Here is a 20,509-nt window from a genome sequence, read left to right as displayed (position 1 = left end):
AGAAGTAAAATGAGAGAGAAAGAGAGGAAAAGAGAAATGATGTTTTCATAGAATCACAAATAGTTTGGGTTGGAAGGGACCTTAAAGACCATCTAATTCCAAACCCCCTGCCATGGGCAGAGACACCTCCCACTAGACCCAGTTGCTCAAAGCCCCATCCAAACTGACCTTGAACACTACCAGGGATGGAGCATCCACAGCTTCTCTGGGCAACCTGTGCCAGTGTCTCACCACCCTCTGAGTAATGAATTTCTTCTGAATATCAAATTTAAACCTACACTCTTTTAATTTAAATCCATTAGCTGTCATCCTGTCACTACACTCCCTGGTAAAAGGTCTCTCCCTATCTTTGTTATAAGCCCCTTTTAAGTATTGGACGGCCACAAAAAGGTCTCCCCAAAGCTTTCTCTTCTCCAAGCTAAACTACATCTCTCAGCCTGTCTTCATGGGGGAGGTGCTCCAGCCCTCTGACGTTCTTCTGGCACTCTTCTGGACCAGCTCTAACAGATCGGTGTCTTACTTATGCTGGGGCCCCAGAGCTGAACACATTAGTCCAGGTGAGGTCTCATAAGAGTAGAAGAGAGGAGAACAATCACCTCCTTCAACCTGAGAGCTACGCTTTAGGTTGGCTTTCTGGGCTGCAAGCACATATTGCCAATGCATTTTGAGCTTCTCATCGACCAACACCCCCATGTCCTTCTCCTCAGGGCTGCTCTCAATCCATTCTCCACACAGACTGTATTCATGCTTGGGATTGCCCTGACTCAGGTGGAGGACCTTGCACTTGGTCTTGTTGAAATGCATGGTGTTCACATGGGCCTAACTCTTGATCCTGTCAAGGTCCCTTTGGATGATATCCCTTCCCTCTGGCATGTTGACCACACCACACAGCTTGGTGTTTGCAAACTTGCTGAGGGTGTACTCAATCCCACTGTCCATGCCATCAACAAAGATGTCAAATTAGTCTCAAAATAGACCACTGAAGAACAACACTCATCACTGGTCTCCACCTGGCTATCAAGCTGTTGACTGCAACTCTTTGAGTGCAACCATCCAGCCAGTTCCTTACCCTCTGAACAGTCCATCCATCAAATTCATATCTCCAATTTACAGACAAGGATGTTGTGTAGAATAGTGTCAAATGCTTTGCACAAGCCCAGGTAGATGATGTCAGTTGCTCTTCCCCTACCTACCAATGCTGTAACCCCACTGTAGAAGGCCACCAGATTTGTCAGGCACAAACTGCTCTTGGTAAAGCCACATTGGCTGTCCCCAGTAGCCTCCTTATTTTCCATGTGCCATAGCATAGTTTCCAGGAGGATCTGCTCCATGATCTTGCCAGGCACAGAGGTGAGACTGACTAGTCTGTAGTTCCCCAGGTCTTCCTTTTTTCCCTTTTTAAAAATGGGGGTCATGTTTCCCCTTTTCCAGTCTCTGAGAACTTCACCGGGCTGCCAAGACTTCTCAAATATTACAGACTGTGGCTTGGCAGCTATGTCCACCAGTTCCCTCAGGACCTGTGGATTTATCTCATCAGATCCCATGGACTTGTGCACCTCCCTGTTCCTTAGATGGTCTTGAACCTGATACTTCCATACAGTGAGTGGTTCATCATTCTTCCAGTTCCTGCCTTTGTCTTCTGTGATGTGGGTGGTGTGGCTAGAGCTCATGTCCAAGACTTCTGCTTGCTGGTAATATGGTGCTGCAGAGGGCAGTGCTTGGTCTTTAAACCTTTCTACCGTCTTTTGTTACATCTCTCTCTCTCTGCTCAACCTGTATCTTTTTTATCCTGCTGAGAACACAAGACATGTCATTTCCTCTCAAGTCCTTGATTCCTGTTCTTTTTCCATGGTCACACTGCTGCTGCTCACCTGGTCGACAGGTTTCCCTTTGATGACCAAGCAGAAAATTTCAGGATGTCATGTGGAACCAAGGTTATTAAATGGTAACTGAAAAATTTCAAAATTGTTTATATTTTTACTGTCTTTAGCCATGTCTCCATACTTTTCAGCACTTGTTTAGTAGACATTAGATGCTGCTCAGGCAGTGAGACAAGTTCATGAGATATGTATATGATATTTCCATCCTTTACTGGATGCGAGGGGAAACCTAGTTACTCAGGATGAGGAAAAGGCTGAGGTGCTTAATGCCGCCTTTGCCTCAGTCTTTAGCGGCAATACCGGTTGTTCTCTGGATACCCAGTGCCCTGAGCTGGCGGAAGGGGATGGGGAGCAGGATGTGGCCTTTGCTATTCATGAGGAAATGGTTGGCGACCTGCTAAGGAGCTTGGATGTGCGCAAGTCGATGGGGCCGGATGGGATGCACCCGAGGGTACTGAAAGAACTGGCGGAGGAGCTGGCCGAGCCGCTTTCCATCATTTATCGGCAGTCCTGGCTATCGGGGGAGGTCCCAGTTGACTGGCGGCTAGCCAATGTGACGCCCATCTATAAGAAGGGCCGGAGGGCAGACCCGGGGAACTATAGGCCTGTCAGTTTGACCTCAGTGCCAGGAAAGCTCATGGAGCAGATTATCTTGAGGGTCATCACGCGGCACTTGCAGGGCGAGCAGGCGATCAGGCCCAGTCAGCATGGGTTTATGAAAGGCAGGTCCTGCTTGACGAACCTGATCTCCTTCTATGACAAAGTGACGCGCTTGGTGGATGAGGGAAGGGCTGTGGATGTGGTTTACCTTGACCTCAGTAAGGCTTTTGACACCGTTCCCCACAACATTCTCCTCAAGAAACTGGCTGCTCGGGGCTTGGACTGGCGTACGCTTCGCTGGGTTAGAAACTGGCTGGATAGCCGGGCCCAGAGAGTTGTGGTGAATGGAGTCAAATCTGGTTGGAGGCTGGTCACAAGTGGTGTCCCCCAGGGCTCGGTACTGGGGCCGGTCCTCTTTAATATCTTTATCGATGATCTGGATGAGGGCGTCCAGTGCACCCTCAGTAAGTTTGCAGATGACACCAAGCTAAGTGCGTGTGTCGATCTGCTCGAGGGCAGGAAGGCTCTGCAGGAGGATCTGGATAGGCTGGAGCGATGGGCTGAGGTCAACTGTATGAAGTTCAACAAGGCCAAGTGCCGGGTCCTGCACCTGGGGCGCAACAACCCCAAGCAGAGCTACAGGCTGGGAGATGAGTGGTTGGAAAGCTGCCTGGCCGAGAAGGACCTGGGAGTATTGGTTGATAGTCGGCTGAATATGAGCCAGCAGTGTGCTCAGGTGGCCAAGAAGGCCAACAGCATCCTGGCCTGTATAAGAAGCAGTGTGGCCAGCAGGTCTAGGGAGGTGATTGTCCCCCTGTACTCGGCTCTGGTGAGGCCGCACCTTGAGTACTGTGTTCAGTTTTGGGCCCCTCGCTACAGGAAGGACATGGACGTGCTCGAGCGAGTCCAGAGAAGGGCGACCAAGCTGGTGAGGGGTCTGGAGAACAAGTCTTACGAGGAGCGGCTGAGGGAGCTGGGCTTGTTCAGCCTGGAGAAGAGGAGGCTCAGGGGCGACCTTATCGCTCTCTACAGTTACCTTAAAGGAAGCTGTAGTGAGGTGGGGGTTGGTCTGTTCTCCCACGTGCCTGGTGACAGGACGAGGGGGAATGGGCGAAAGTTGCGACAGGGAAGTTTTAGGTTGGATGTTAGGAAGTACTTCTTTACCGAAAGGGTTATTAAGCATTGGAACGGGCTGCCCAGGGAGGTGGTGGAGTCACCATCCCTGGAGGTCTTTAAAAGACGTTTAGATGTAGAGCTTAGTGATATGGTTTAGTGGAGTACTTAGTGTTAGGTCAGAGGTTGGACTCGATGATCTTGAGGTCTCTTCCAACCTAGAAATCTGTGTCTGTGTCTGTGTCTGTGTCTGTATGTACTTTAACCAAAGGACCATGTATCTTAGTATTCATAGATGCACTTATTTAGTAACAAGTCATGGTGTGTCGTCTGCTATTTAAAAACTCCAAATCTCATTGTTATGTTTTTGTCAGATTTATCATGATGTTTGGAAACACAAATTTCATTTGCATAGCGAAACAGAAGAATTCACAGAATGTTGTTTAAAGCCAAGGGACATATGGTTAATGCCATAACAGCTAGCAATGCATGTTGAATAATAGGGGGCAATGAGATGAAATACTAAAATGAACAAGCCCAATTTCTCAGGACTTTTTTTTCTGACTTGTAAAGACTCGCTACTACATTTGTGTCTGGATCAACATCCTGAATTTTTGTCTGGGTCAACATTCATAAATGAATTGGAAAATCTCAGATCTTGGCATCTATGGTGTAGTACACTACATAAGCAATAATTTCTAAGCTAAAATTTATAAGGATGCACAGATGTATTGCGTCATATTGATAAGTGCCCAAATAAGTGCAGAATTTAACTCATCATTTAACTCGTCATAACATTTGCTGTCAATAGTGGTCAGCTTATTTATCTTTTGTAATGATTATACTTTAAAAATAAAATTTGCCAATAATTGGCATGAAGTTTGCAGGAAAACACTAACTGATTCCCATGAGTTTTGTAAGAATTAAGCAACAGAACTGATTTCTACACAATTTTAACATAAACTACCATTTTAAAAACTATTTCCTTGCAACCTTTAAACTACTCATGTTTCTACCTACATATTCTCTGAGATTTCTGTTAAGAACTGGAAATTTTCCTTATGTGAGAGAGGCAACATTAGCCCCTTTTCTACTATTTTCATAAAGGAAAATGATTGTTTGAGAAGAAGATACAGAGCAGGTAGGTAAGGGAAGGAACTTTCCCAGTACTCTCTGCTTTTTGGTACCCTTTTCCCAAAGTATCATTTTCCATGTCAGACGCATGCTTGCTATTGCCTTTGTAAGTACATTTCAGTCAGGTATACTTAAGTTGTAGGAACAATGTCTGAAAATAGGAACATTTCTGAGCTTCTTCTGCTTATAATTCTTATATCTTTTTCAACTTCAGATTGCTAGAAAAGAGCACCTCTTGTTCCTTACTTGTTTTCTCTGCACCTATGCATGAAAGAAGGAGTATAAACCACAGTTAGACATGGCTACTTATATGCAGGCAGATACAAAATCTGAGTAGTCTCTGCTGCTCTGGGCATCTGGGATTCTTATTCTATTTTTCCATGCATAACTACTAATCACAGCCTAACTATAGAAGAAGATATCTGATTGCATTAACCAAAATGAAATGTTGTTTTGAATAGCCTAGTGGAGCCTACTTAGCAGCTAGTTGACATATCTATGTATTTATTTTTACAAAAAATGTAATTGAAAATCAGAAATGGAATTTAGTCTGACTTTGGAATATTGACAACTTTTGTTTACAAGTATCACCCTGTATTATTACTATTTTATTTTTTTTTCTGAGAAAGTAGAGATTTACAACTTCTGGAAAAAAAAAAAAGAGAAGCCTGAGTGCCTGGACACTGTCTATGAGTGTTATTTGGTAGACGTAAAAATAGTTTCTGTAGTTTCCCAAGATTGTGGAGAGAAAACTCCAGCAAGTGAAAGAGCGAAGCATATACACAGCAACAGAGCACAACAGCCAAGGTAGGGGATCCTGGCTGTGGGTGAAGAACTGGTATAAGGAATTCTGAAGCACTGAGAAGCATTTGGTAGAGTTGCTGTAGGTGTGTGACAAAAGACTTGTGAGGGAGAACTGCAGGACCACAGCTATTAAGTCTCATTGGGAGAGAAAGGCACAATATTGCAGTTTACCTCTTAGCATTGACTAGGAGTCAGTGAGGACTTCTGATCTCACTGGTTAACATCAATGATGAAAGATGCTTAGTACTTCATCTCCCTGTCTAATGCACTGAGCTGCTTTCCAAAAGTGACTGCTTTAACTATTTGCACAGAATCATGAGTGCAGAAGAACAGCCCCAACACCTCCAAAGCTGCCCTTCACCTGAATCCTTTCACAGAGCCAGCAGATGAAGAGGTGTACAAGGCAGCCAGGATGTCTCCCTATTGCAAGCCACCATTGACCTGTATTGATGTGCAGTGGCAGGGGAGGTTCTCCATAGCTCACCAACAAAAGCAGTAGCTCCACAGTCCTTTAGTACGTTTATGTGTGTTGGGATGATTTTTATCCTTCCAAATGACTGTCTCTGCCTCATGTTCAGAGTATACTTCGGGTTTTTGTAGGAAAACATGCTTACATTACAAGCCCTGCACATCATCTCTTTATAAGTATGACTAAGTGGACTTTCACATTTTCTGAAGCCTCAGAAAAAGAAATAATTTGCAGATTTAACTTTGGTATTTTCAAAGTCAGTTGGTGCAGCTGAACGGGGAACTCCTGAATAAATATGGAACTCAACTGGAAAGGAGATTGACATGGCAATCTGTGATATCATAGGACTGATCTACCTATTATTTTCTAATTCAAATATGTATTTTTACAAACCAATCATATTCTTGTGCCTCAGAGACTTTGATACAACACGATAAGTCTTTGAACTAAACAGTCATTTAACTCAAGGTCAGCTGTCGCTTCTCTTTCTCTTGTGTTTCTGAGATGTTTGCTACCATAACCAACACAGAGGACTGAATCAGAAACTTTTGGATACAAAAACAAAATTTGCAAATGAAGCTATTGAGTACGGGTCTGATAGGAAGCAGAATTTAATAGACAATGTAACCTGAAAGAAGGAATATTTAAAAGCATTTTCAACAGTAATTAGGAACATAAATTCTGTAATATTGGCTATTAGAAACATATGCTAGAATCAAACATAAATCTAATAAAAAATAAAGAACGGTTGCTGATTATATATTAGAATTCCTGCATTAATACATATTTATGTTATATAACTTAAATGTAAACATAAATGTAACTGGTCCTGTCAGCTCAAGAATATCATTATTTATGGAACTTTATGCAATCCTTGGAAACAAATATTTAAATGTTTAGAAAAGAGTTAGATGTATTATTCATTAGGAATACGATCATAGAATCATTAAGGTTGGAAAAGATCTTCAAGATCATCTGGTCTAACCATCCTCCTACTACCAATATCATCCACTAAACCATGCCCCTAAGCACCACGTCCAACCTTTCCTTGAACACCCCCAGGGATGGTGACGCCACCACCTCCCTGGGCAACCCATTCCAATGCCTGACTACTCTTTCTGGGAAGAAACGTCTCCTCATTTCCAACCTGAACCTCCCCTGGCGCAACTTGAGGCCATTCCCTCTAGTCCTATTGCTGGTTACCTGTCAGAAGAGGCCGACCCCCAGCTCCCCACACCTTCCTTTCAAGTAGTTGTAGAGAGCAATGAGGTCTTCCCTGAGCCTCCTCTTCTCCACACTAAACAACCCCAGCTCATCAGCTGTTCCTCATAAGACTTGTGCTCCAGACCCCTCACCAGTTTTCTTGTCCTTCTCTGGACACGCTCCAGGGCCTCGATGTCCTTCTTATAGTGAGGGGCCCAAGGCTGAACATGGTACTCAAGGTGCAGCCTCATCAGAGCAGAGTACAGGAGGATGATCACCTCCCTGGTCCTACTGGCTACACTATTCCTGATACAAGCCAGAATGCCATTGGCATTCTTAGCCCTGGGGCACACTGCCAGCTCAAGTTCAGGTGACCTTAGACCAACACCCCCAGATCCTTTTCCTCTGCACAGCTTTCCAGCCACTCTGCCCCAAGCCTGTTGCACTGCATGGGGTTATTGTGACCAAAGTGCAGGGCACTGCACTTAGCCATGTTGAACCTCATCCCCTTGGCCTCTGCCCATTGATCCAGGACAGACCTGTCCAGGACCCTCTGCAGGGCCTTCCTACCCTCCAGCAGATCAACACTTCCCCCCAGCTTGGTGTCGTCTGCAAACTTACTGAAATAACATACACCTTTCTTGAAATCTGAGAGTTGAACAAGCTTTCCTGTATGTATGTATGTATTATCTATGCATATTCCCCAACACATTTGAACAGGTAACTGACAGGTGTTCCATCACAAGCATAAATGCAAGAGTCTAGAAGTCACTGGGCAACTATGGACCCGAGTATCAGTCTTCTGTTTCATGAAAAGGTGATTAATTTAAATAAGTTTATTATAAAATATTTTAGTATTTTAGTTGAAGTATAATTATTTTACATTTGGAGAGAAAGAGAGTGTTCAATTTCCTAATTAAAAATCTACCTTCTTCAGTTATCAGTTGTTAGTTCTGAAATGGACTGGAAGCATCTTTTCTAATTATTTTGACAATATCTAACATTCTGCAGCTTAAGATTTGATTTTACTTTTATGAGGATGCTCACTCAGTATCTCACTATTTTGACTCTAATAGCAAAAGATTTACATTTAATCTGTATTTCATTTTTCTTCCCAATTAAGTCTTCTAGTGAATGAACTTGAAGGGAAATAATGATTCTGTGATTTCTTTTTGTTGTTGTTGTTTTTTTTGTTTGCTTGTTTGTTTTTCCAAAATTATCCTTAAAAACGCCAAAATCTAAATACATTCTGAAATGCTTTGGATAATGAAAGGAAGGAATAATGTGAGGGAAAGGACTTTGTGGAAAGATTTGCAGTATAAACATTCAGGAAAGGGAATGAGCTCTAAGACTGAGTGATGGAGTTGATAGCAGTAGCTTAAGGCAGAGTTAGGGAAAGCCACTGGGAGTCTGGAGGACCTTACAGAAAGTCAGAGCAGGACGACCTAGGGTATGGACCAGTCAGCTCTTGGAAGTTTTGGACAAAAATCAAGTATGTTAAGTTCAAGAAAGACGCCACACTCCATGTCATTCCGTGACAACAACTCTGCTTTGTAAGAGCTTCCCAAGACAGTAAGGTCTTGCAAGTATTCCAAGGATATTTCAGCACAAAACCACTTCTACAGTCTAAACTGGTCTGTTGCTGGTTGGCACTGTACATGAAAATTTTGAAGTCTGCCTACCACGTTTTACACCATCTTTCCAGAATCTGTCTGTATTAAAGGCTACTTACTATTGAAGCCTTCTAAGAGATTTATGTTACAACATTGAAAACAGAGGTCCACATAACAAGGTGTAATCTTTAAACTTCTATAGGTTTGCTGAGACATTTTATTATTATTATTATTATTTTTTAATCAAGGTGGTACTATAAGCACTACAAAATAAGCACTGTAAAAAAAATAATTTTCCCAGCAGGTAGTAGACCTGGGTGCTACTCATTACATTGAAGAGAAGAATCTCCTGGGAGGCAAGGGGCTTTTGGTTTGGTTTGGTTTGGTTTGCTATCTGTTTTGGTTTGCTTTGCTTTAATGACCACACAGCTTATTTCTAAATTGATAGGAATTGGAACATAAAGCTTTTTGAATGCAATGGGCTAGAAGCTGATTTGTCAAGACTTTGTTACCAGCTAGTTAAGCCAGGACAGAGTGACTTCCACAAATACTTACATGATTTATGATTCAGGAATGATCACTTTACAAACATCTTAGGAAAGACTGGAAGAAGTGGCAATATTTAGAGCATTAATATTAAATTGCATACTGCAAACTTTCAGAAGCAAACAAAACTAAACAAAAGTGCTTCACTATCGCCATATTTAGATGAGAAAGAATACTTTCCCGCTTAAAAGAACCTCTTCCTATAAATACAGGACGTGCTGAGAAATGAAAGCACGTACACTTTGTTAACTGAGTTCAGCCCATTTTTATTTATGTCACTAGTAAACAATGACATGTAGGCAGCTTTGACTGTTTCATGTCTACAAATCAGCACAGAATATTTCAGTGTACAATATAAATCTCCTGGTTCTCTTGTGAGCAAGCTTGCAAATCTTGAAAATTTATGAGAGTTTCCATGAATTTTCCAGCTGCTGTATGCATACCACTGAAAACAAGATCTAAGTTTAAGCTGACAGAAAGACTTGTCTTGACCCCCACAGGCTTTGGGTGGTTCTCTTATAGAACATGGGTCTGTATTCAGAGGAATTGGGACCCACTAATGGGAGGGCAAATGTGTCACCCAGCCCTGAACAACCCACACCAAGGTCTTTATGGTTCTGTTAGTCTAACTACAAAAGGATGGTCTTATATTCTTCATATGGTTTGATTTGAAAACTCCAGTAATATAATTCAGTTCAGTTCTCCTCTGATAATGAAATAGACATGTATGAGATGGGACTCATAACACCCCTCCACGTTGGCAGAACTGACCTCAGTCAGTTGACAAATGTTTGCCACCAGTACCAAAAAATAGCAAGTGTTCTGACACTAGTGAGTATGTTGAAAAAATCCACTTCTACTGAATGCTACACAGCTGCCAGCAGACAAAACGTGAAGTATTTTGGGGAAATTATACAAGTGGAATGACGCTGAAAGATGTGTGGCTTTTATGGACTTCATAACGTGATCTGCCTAAGTGGATGTGATGGGTATCCACATCCAACATTCAGTTTTAATTCTACACACATCTCTGTATTTTCTTAATTCTGTTGTAAACTCACTATGAACTATCCCTACTTTTATGCTAGGGACCCTCCTTTATTTTTTTCCCCATTACTAGACATGTCCCTCAACTTCCTTCTTTCTTTGAATTTATTAGTCTGTTTTTATTATCAACTCTACAGTGCCTATCAGTGCCTCACAAGACTTCTCTTTCCCACCTGACTTGTAGCCCTTGGCATAATCCCTCCATTTCAGTCTGACATGTCTTTCTCAATACCCAGCTATCAGACTGCATTTAGTATGAACTGGATAAAACTCCTGATGTTTTCCTGAAGCCTTGCTTCATCTCACTTATTCTAGTAGTTGATACTAATAACATAATATTCATATTGCTGGACCTACAGTCCATTTCACCCCCCTGAGTCTTTGCATCTAAACATTTATCCAAATATGATTTTCAACGATCTGATCTTGTCTTATAGACAGCACATCTGGAACTCCCAATTAGAGTCCTGTCATATAATGCTTTGTTACCCCTTACTTTTAATTTGCTTCCTCCATACTTGTAACAGTATGATGCAAACATTATTTTTCTTGCTCAAGCCTCCATTTAAATCAGAGCCTAGTACTTGGAGAGAGCTAATCCCAGAAGGCAATGATGACTTAGATGTTGACACTTGGTGTTTTGTTCTGCTCTCCAGCAACTCTGGAGAAAGGTGAGTATCTACCAAAATTTCCCTTAGAGCTAAACAGTAACGGATCACAAGGCAATTTACTGCTCTTGGTTGTATTCTTGGAGGTAGCTGAACCATGGCCTCACCAGCTTCCTATTCCTTTCTGGGCAAGTTGCTCCTGTACTTGGATGATCTCTCTAGCCCTGGTCTGGTCTGGTCTCATGCCTGTTGCAGCACCTACCAGGGTAGTTTCTAGAAGTTTAGACGAGCAAGAAAGACAAAACCACCTATGAGAGAAGCAATTCAGATCTAAGACATATGGATTTAATTTAAACTGGGACTGAACAATTGGGTTATATTCGAACAGACCCCAATTCTTCACACAGACTGGATATTTTTTTTGGAATTACAGCCTTGCAGGGGAATGCTCTATGAAATAGTCCTGAAAGATTTAATAGCTCACTACTTGCATGTCCCTGTCCCAAGAGAGTGGGAGAGATTTCACAAGTATAAACTCCATGGCAATGCAGGAGGGCATGTGTCATTATACTACCAGCAGTCCTGGACAGAGATTAACCAGAGATAGGCAATAGAAAGAAGCAGGCCTGTGTAAAGTGAGTACAATGCTGATCATATATTACATTACTCTGAAATTGAAAAATTACTACTGAAGGTATAACTTGTGGAAGGCTCAATTACCATATGTAATTCCTTTATGGAAATGTAGTCTGTTTGCACACTGCTGGAAACTACAGAATATCTAGTTCATTGTTTCACAGATTTCAGTGCACTGCCATGAATGAGCTAAATTAATTTCTCCAAGAGCAAGATGCAGCCTTTAAAAGCACCTCCAGACATTATCCTAATTTGTAGTGCCAAGCAAGCACTTACTGATAACAGCCAAGTTACTTTGCACATAAAGGAAACAACTCAATTTTAAAGCATAAATGATGAAATAACAATAAAGTGCTTCTAGTATGTTGATTTTAATAAAAACTTCTCTGGATTTACCCATGTGAAACCCAGACTGAATCAGATCTTCTTATCCAGAGACAAGAAAAATTGATGTAATTTATACTATTATTGTTTGTATTTTTATTTTTATTGCCCTTAAATCTAGACAAGAAACGTTTTTGAAAATTGTGTCTGGTTTTAGTTTGTCTCGTTCCTATTAGTATGTTTGGACTAGAAATGTAATCAAGTAAGTAGACAACAGTTAATTTATTTTTAATGCATTTCACCAAAGTAATTAGTTTAAATAAAACATACTTTATTTTAGGTATGTACAATTGGAATTAATCATGTTACATAGGAAGCTGTGAGAATTCTACAGCACATTCACCTCACGTGCTGAATTTAAGAACAAATATAACAACTCTTAGAGCACCAAAAAGGAGTTTTGAGGTATTCCATATTTATACAGCAGGTAAATTCCATCACCTGGAAACTTGTGTGCTGTCTCTCTATAATATCTGGTGTGCTGTCTCTCCATAATACATTCAATAGCCAGGATATTGTTAAAGATACACAATTGGTTTGAAAGCACCCTCACAAGCTTGCTGGTGATACTAAGCTGTGTGGTGAGTTGCATACCTCATAAGGGAGAGCCATTTATGGGTTCTGGACAGGCTGGAAGGGTGGGCAAGCAAGAACTGTATGACGTTTAACAGAGACAAGTGCAAGACCTTGCACCTGGGATACCACCACCAAAGTGGTGGTACAGATCTATGAGATCTGTGTGTCTGGGGAGCAGCCTTGCCGAAAGGGACCCGGGGTCCTGGCGGACAACCAGCTGAACAAGAGCCGGAGGTGGGACGCTGCAGCAATGAAGGCAAATTCAATCCTGTGTTGCATCTGTAGGGGATGCTGCAAACAGAGACCATCCCAGTCTGCTCAGCACTTGTCAGGCCACACTCGGAGCACTGTGTCCAGTTCTGGTCCCCATAATTCAAAAAGGCCAACTGGAGAGGGTTCAAAGGAGGGCCATGAAGATGATCAAAGGGCTGGAGAGCCTGCCCCATGATGTGAGACTGAAGGAGGTAAGTCTTTTCACCCTGGGGAAGAGGAGGCTCTGGGGAACCTCTTCACAGTGTTCCAGTACTTAAAGGGTGGCTACAAAGAAAAAAGAAGCCCCTTGCTTCACAGTGAGCCACATTGAGAAGACAAGGGGCAGCAGGAACAATTGGACAGGGTGCTGGATAATCTCAGCTAGAATCCCTTTTCCCACAAAAGGCTGGGCCTCATAATCTCTTGAGGTCCCTTCCAAACCGGGCTGTTCTACAGTTTTATGAAGATTCTATGATTTAATGAGTAGTTTCTGTTGAGGTAAACTAAGTGATGCCTTTTTGTTACTTGTGATTATTAAACTTGTTGCAGCATTAGGCTTAGTGTAGCCATAGCAATCACAGGTGAGGGGCATTGCTATGAGGGAGCTCCAGACCAAAGAGCTTTGTAATATCCCTTAGTAACTTTACATCTAGTTTCTTGTAAAATCCAATAAATCTTTTTTTTTTTTAAATCCAATGCATCTTTACTGAGTTTCAGAATGTATCTAAGGTAGCACAAAATATTTTCAAAGGCAGTGATTTGTTGTCTTAAGGAAAAGGTCTTAACAATCGCAACATTCATAGTATGTCTATAAATAGAAACATATATTTTTGTTCACTTCCTTCTGACAGGGCCCATCTAGGATAACAGTTGCTCATACACTCACAGAGCTCCCTTGTGTGTAATTCTGTTGCCTTTCCTGTCCTGCTAATGTGTGATAGTGTGGAGGGGATCAGAGAAACTGTCGTCCAATTTCCTCTTCAGATAAAGGTGTCAGATCTGATACCTGTATAACTTGAAAAAATGTTATTAAATGTTAAAACAAACAAACAAACAAACAACAATAACAACAACAACAACAAAAAACGTCGAAGCACATTCAGATTTTTCAAAACTACTTCACTTTGGATAACTCACTGTCTGGATTATTTTTCTTAGGTATCTGTGAGACTCTGAAAGTCTGTCCCACCAAACTGCAGCTTATACTGGAAAACCTGGACACAGTGTTTGAAAACCTACCTACTGCCTGCATAACACCTTGTGTTCTTGACAGGCTGTGACTGAGTTCCATATTGTCCATATTGTTGTTTGTGTATTTGCTGTTTTGCTGTGAGGAATAGAGGACATGCAGCTTATTCTTGTGAATTTTAATTTTGCCTGCTCTATAGCACTTGAGGTACTTGCAGAAATATGAGGTAAGAAAGAAGCCTTTTACACTTTAAACAAATGCCACATTGATCTCATATCTAAAGATACAGAGAGCCATGGTAAAAGATTTCAGTCCTCTTCCAACTCTTTTGTGACACGGTTATTCAAGCTATATGGAGCCAATTAGATACTGTGCATGGCAAATGTTCTCTAGCCAATAGAGCTGTGCTGCTCAAAGAAGTCTGTATTAATGGCTTTTGCAGAACTTGGAACATACTATGGGAATGTTATCCTAGTCAATGAGGGATTCAAGATTTCTTCAGGAATTATTAATGGAAATAGTTGTCCAGAGATTTCCCAAAAGATTTGAAGACTTTTCCCCTCCTCTAATAAAAGAGTTGTTGAAAAACTGCAGACTTTGCAGTGTTCAGACTCAGGGAAATACTCAGCAGATGCTGTTTCTGTCCCAAAGTGAGAAGTACGTGGCTTTTTTTGGCAGCCCCCTGCCTGTGTTGGTGGAGTTCACACAGACTTTCTGAAAGGATGCTCCGAGGTGGAGTGGGCTCCAGAGGAAGTGTGCGTCACAGGGGATGACGCACGCCAGCCCTGTGAGAGAGCTGAACTTGCCCTGCTGTTCAACGCTTCCTGACGGCGAACACAGGCAGCACTGCTGTGCTGGCTCCCTGAAGAAAAACTCGTTTGTTCTTTGGGAAGAAATGAACTGTTCAGATTGTCGGTCAAAATTAAAACAGCGCTTCTGCTGAAAGAGTGAAAATGCACCAGCCAGCTGGTTAACCTGAGCACCCTTTCCATACCTCCCCTTAGCTCAGCCAGATCTCGGCACCGCAGCCATTCGAGTGCAAAGCCTTTGGAAGGTATTGATTAGAAATGGTTAGCAGAGGAGCTGTTCAGGGAAAGGAGACAGACAGTCTCAGTGGGAGGGAAGGAAAGGCACAGAGGGGGCCCCTGCCCTTAGAACCAGTCAGTCCAGACAGCTTAGTTCTGCCACGCTCTTCCCAGAAGCTTTGTAGCTGGTTCCTCACAATTGTGACATCAATCTGAATGATTTCTGCTTGCCATCAGATACCCAGAAACCTTCCATATTTCCAGCAATCATGAGTGAGCATTTCTGTCAGAAGTCGTACTATGTGATAGGCACATACCCACAAGGTTTCTGCGTCATGTGGGATAGACACATCCACCAATAGACCCATGGACAGTCCCTATCATCAGTGTCCTAAATAAATGCCCGGTTTCTCATATCACAGCATGGCCACCTTTGGCCATTTTGGCAGCTCATTCTATTCTGACAATTACTTTAAACATTCTTTAAGTACATTTTAAGGTGAGAGTGTGGAACCACTAAAACATATAGTCCATATTCTGCAGCAACGGATGCCTTGTTGTCTGTTGATGGGGGACCTTCAGATCTAAGTGCACAGATTTCTTCCTATACTGTGCTCTAAAAAGTCTCACAGTGTAGAAAATGCTCTAATATTTTTCTTGTCTATGAGACATATCTACACAGCAACACAACTTTTGTTTCACAATGTACATCAAAATAATTGCAGTGAAGTTGAATAGTATAAACATGATCAAGACTGAGATGATTTAAGGCTGAGAGAGCTGGGGCTGTTCAGCTTAAAGAGAAGGCTCTGGGGTGATCTTATTGCAGCTTTTCAACACTTAAAGGGGGCTTAAAAGAGATGGAGAGCAACTTTTAGCTCAGCTGGATAATGACAAGACGAAGGGGAATGGTTTTAAACAGAAAGAGAGGAGATTTAGATTAGAGCTTAGGAGGAAATTTTCCACTCAGAGGGTGGTGAGGCACTGGCACAGGTTGTCCAGAGAGGTTGTGGATGCTCCATCCCTGGAGGTGTTTAAGACCAATTTGGACAAGGCCCTTGGCAACCTGATTTAGTGGGAGGTGTCCCTGTCTATGGCAGGGGGGTTGGAACTGAATGGCCTTTAAAGTCCCTTCCAACCTGAGCCACTCTGATTCCATGATTCTATAAAGACTTTCCCCTTTCATTTCATTTTCTTTCGTATTTATATGTCAGCTTTATGGACCTCTTTGCCTGGTGGCCAAAATAAAGCTCTTACCACTTGCTCATATGGACATGGCATCTAGTTTGTTTGTTAGTTTGTTTTTCCCACAATTATATTCAAACTTTTTTATTGTTCTTGCATTCTTGCATCATCAGTGTGAAGGAACAGAAAGATACATTATAAAATTTACCTTCCTTGAAATGATCTAGCACTGCTTCTGAAGAGTATCCTGCTCTCATTTAGCCTAATGGAGACTACTTGTCAATTTAATCAGCAGAGAAGAAATCAAAGCCTTGTGTTACAACCTGGAAGCCAATGGCTAACCATAATGTATACGGCCTCCCAACAGTTCATGCATGTATAAGAACATACACACAGAGGGAGTAAATTCTTGTGATGATGTTTCCAGACTTCATAGCTCATGTTTAAAAACTTCATGTGCAAAGGCTGCTTCTGAAAATTTGGTTCAAACTTTCTTTAAAGGAAACAAACAAACAAACAAACAAGAAACAGTAGAACAAACAAACAAACAACAAAAACTGGATGATCTTGGATTGTGAAAAAAAAATAATTAAAGTGGCAACACTCATGACATTACCCAGCATTGTGGAATTACTGGTGACAGCAGTTCTGCAATGTCCACCTGAGTGTAGAAAAAAATGATGCTTATCTTGAAATAGGATTTCCTGCCTTTTTTTTTTTTTTTTAGTATTTGTTAATTGTCTTTTTATTTGCATTATGTTGTGTAAAAAATAAACTTTTTAAAGGCATTTCATGAGATACAGGGTTGGAGCAAATTTCTACTGAAGGAAGAAGACAAAATGAACAATTTACGAATTCTAGCCTTTTTCGTCTAAAGCTGCACTAGCCACTGAGACTGTACAAGTGTACACTATAATTCTCAGTTTAAGTAGAGAGGATTTCAGAACTGTATCATTTACCAAGAGGAAAATGGCCAACCATATAGTGCAATCTGGTATACATTGCCTCCAAAGCTGCTTACAAATCATACATTTCCAAATGGTTATGTGCTGTCTGCTAGTGGCTCATGTGGTCTGGATTAAAACAAAATTGCCTGCATCTGCATTTTATCAGATCTTTTTGATCTTCTAACATGAAGGGCCAGCAACAAAAAAAAAAAAAAAAAAAAAAAAGGGAGGGTCTGAACTTTTCGGACTGTTATGGAAGAAACAGAGATTGTATATGTAAATACAGTGTGATGTTTTGATTTATTGACATGATTTTTCCAGGCCCAGTTTCCATTACAGTTAAAGACAATAAGAATAAATATTCTTTCATCTCAACACATAAAACTTAACTGTAATATAGAACAGTCTCCAAAAACTCTGGAAATAGAGCAAGTTCTAGCTTTCCCTCCAACTTGTTAGTAATGCTTCTCATTGATTCAAAAGCCATCCAGAGTTTCACCATACTGTTAGAAAGATTCTTTTCTTTTTTCTTTCTTTTTTTTTTTTTAACATTACTTTCTGCTTTCCTTCACAACAGAGAAACAGTTTGAATTTGCTGAAACCTTTCTGCAGCCCTTGAATTGTGGAGCAATTACCCTGACCGGTAAAAACTTCAATTTTGTCTGTGACATTTTCTGCTTACAGCAGACTTGTAACTTGCTGACAACTCAGTGGAATTATTCTCAAATCTCACTGCTTTAAAGTACTGTTATTGTGTGAGATTACATTAATTAGATTGTAATCAGCTTGAATCTTGCATTTTATGGCCACTACAGAAAACTGTCAATGGCAGTAATAAGAGTAAGCTATTTTTTTGACTTGGAAAGATCTGGACTGGAATTGTCTGTGGCCTTCTAGCCCTGGCACAAACCATTCATATATGCTGTATTCACTGTGGTTCTGGGGCAGTGCTGGGGAGGAGGTATGTCCCACCAGGCTGTGCCCTCCCAAGAGCTAGGCATGCTGGGCTTAGTGGCTGTTGATGCCCAGGGAGGCAGCGCTCCATGTTGTCCTGTGTGTGGGTGAGGGAGCATAGTGTCAGCCACCATGCAACCTCCTGTTGAGGTGTTGTTCTCAATGCCTCTGCTGCATTTTATGTCATGTTCCCACAGATCATAGTTTTCCTAAGCTTCTGACATGCAGCTCTGAAAAAAAAAAAAAAAAAAAAAAAAAAAAAAAAACAGCAAGTGACATATCTCTATACAGTGTAATGAAAAAACATGTTTTTGTGTTGTTGCAGTTGTTTGCGTAGGAACAAGTACGGTGACAGCACAGCAAGCCTGTGAAACAAGCCCAGCACAGGACCCAGGGTGTTCTGCCAAAGGTCATAGCCCAAGCGTTCAGAAATGTCAAGTAGGACATGGCAGTCCCTTGATTCCATAAGCCTCATTTTCATCTCACTTCGCCTGTTTTTTCTGACAGTTTATTTGCTGTGGTCCTGCACTGATGGATGGCTTATGACTTAGGGAGGGCAGAGCCAGAAAGAAGAACTTCTCACTCACCTTGCATCATGATCAGAGAAGCTGGCTGCACAACACCATGCTGGACCCACAGTAAAATGCTTCACTCTGGTTCCTTGTTCATGCTCCAATGGACCAGTCCGGAATTCACTTCCCAGGCAACCCCTCACACCTTTTCTCACACAGAGCAGGAATTTCTTTTATGTCCTTATCCTTTTACCAAGACACTATTCAACTGAAACATCTGGCACACTGTGCCTTGTATACCCTGGGGAACTTTGTAGTATCTCCTTTTAATGATTTTTTTTTTTTTTAGCAGAAACCCTGGCTAATTAGAAATGAGTTGTTGCTACATCTTAAAGTACTTATTAGCAACTATTGCTTCATTAATATTATTAGTGCTGTTGAATGTGATATCATGACATTACCCTTGCTTCTGCTCATGTGCCAGTTTTATTAAAGAGTTTGTTTGCTTTACTGTTATTACTTCCTGTACTAGGAAACCAAACATGGTCTAAAGATGTTAACAATGCATTTAAAGTCACCCATATGTAGTTTGAGGGAATAATTTTTAAAAGTCCATTAAAAGGGTAAGGGTAGTTTCATACATATTTTTGTTATTTCCCTAGAAGGAAGCAGCTTGATTGCCTGGCTTTATCTACAGCATACACCAATATTTGTTTACACTGGCTGTTTGCCTAAACAGCTCAATTTCCTATATTTCCGACACAAGAATAATCCTAATGATACTCTGTAGTGTGCCCCACCGCAGCTTAAGGAACATCTCAATTACTGAGCTCAGCTGGAGGAATTCCAACAAAAATCAATCCGCTCCAAAATGCTCCGACACGCTCACACAGCAGCGGTCACGCAGGAAATCCCCTTGCACATGGATCCCACAGCAAGCAGGGGCAGTCCTGCAGCTGGAGCGCTGTGGGGGAAAGCGCCATTTTGTGCCTCCCCACCTGCGGCCACCATTGCCTCCACACTGCAGGCCGGGATGACCGCGGCAGCCGTGCCTACTGCTGAGCAACCACCAGAACATTTATCTGTGCTGTGGGTCTTGCTGTCTGAGGGGAAGGATGTCTTTAACACATTAATCATTTTCTCTCTGACAGCAGCACAGGGCTTTCTACTGAAGGGAGAAGGCCTTGAGTTCAACTACAGGAAAGAAAAAAAGATAAAGGCATGCCCTCGTGGCACAGCAGCACTTACAGGAAAAATGACTTCCCAATGTAATGGTCTGACAAGGGACATGGGTATTTAATCTGTTAACTAATATCCCCACACACACCTACCAGCACCCCTCTGTAGCAGAAAGCCTCCTTTTCTCCCTGTGCAGAAGCAGCTCCATGCTTGGTCCATACCCTTCTCAGGTGTCCCACTGCCTGATGAAGTGAGGCCTGAGCAAGATGTACAGAAAGGCTACCCAAGGAAGTCCAGTTTGCTACTTGAATCGCAGAGGTAGGTGTCACCTGTGCAGTTGGGCTTGGACCCAGACTTCCCAGGGAGCACAACCAGGGGGCTGTCTTTCACTGTGCCCTTTGTCCTGCCCTTTGCAGGGTGTTTCTGCAAGGTGGCCATGGCGAGGGGTCACTGTGAACTGCACCTGGTCTCTCTGCTGGTCACACTTAGCAGGGGGTACAAGGAGCAGGCTTTGCTAGTCCCCCATATCAGAGCTGGTATTGGCATGGAAAAGGCATTAGGACAAAAGGATCAATGTTCAGCTCCATCTGGCACCTCATGAGGAAATAACTGTAGTAGATATGACCCAGGGATTCTCACAGCAGCACAACTGC

Source organism: Cygnus atratus, chromosome Z (genome assembly GCF_013377495.2).
Source record: "Cygnus atratus isolate AKBS03 ecotype Queensland, Australia chromosome Z, CAtr_DNAZoo_HiC_assembly, whole genome shotgun sequence".
Lineage (NCBI taxonomy): Eukaryota > Metazoa > Chordata > Aves > Anseriformes > Anatidae > Cygnus > Cygnus atratus.
This window is presented reverse-complemented; position numbering follows the sequence as displayed.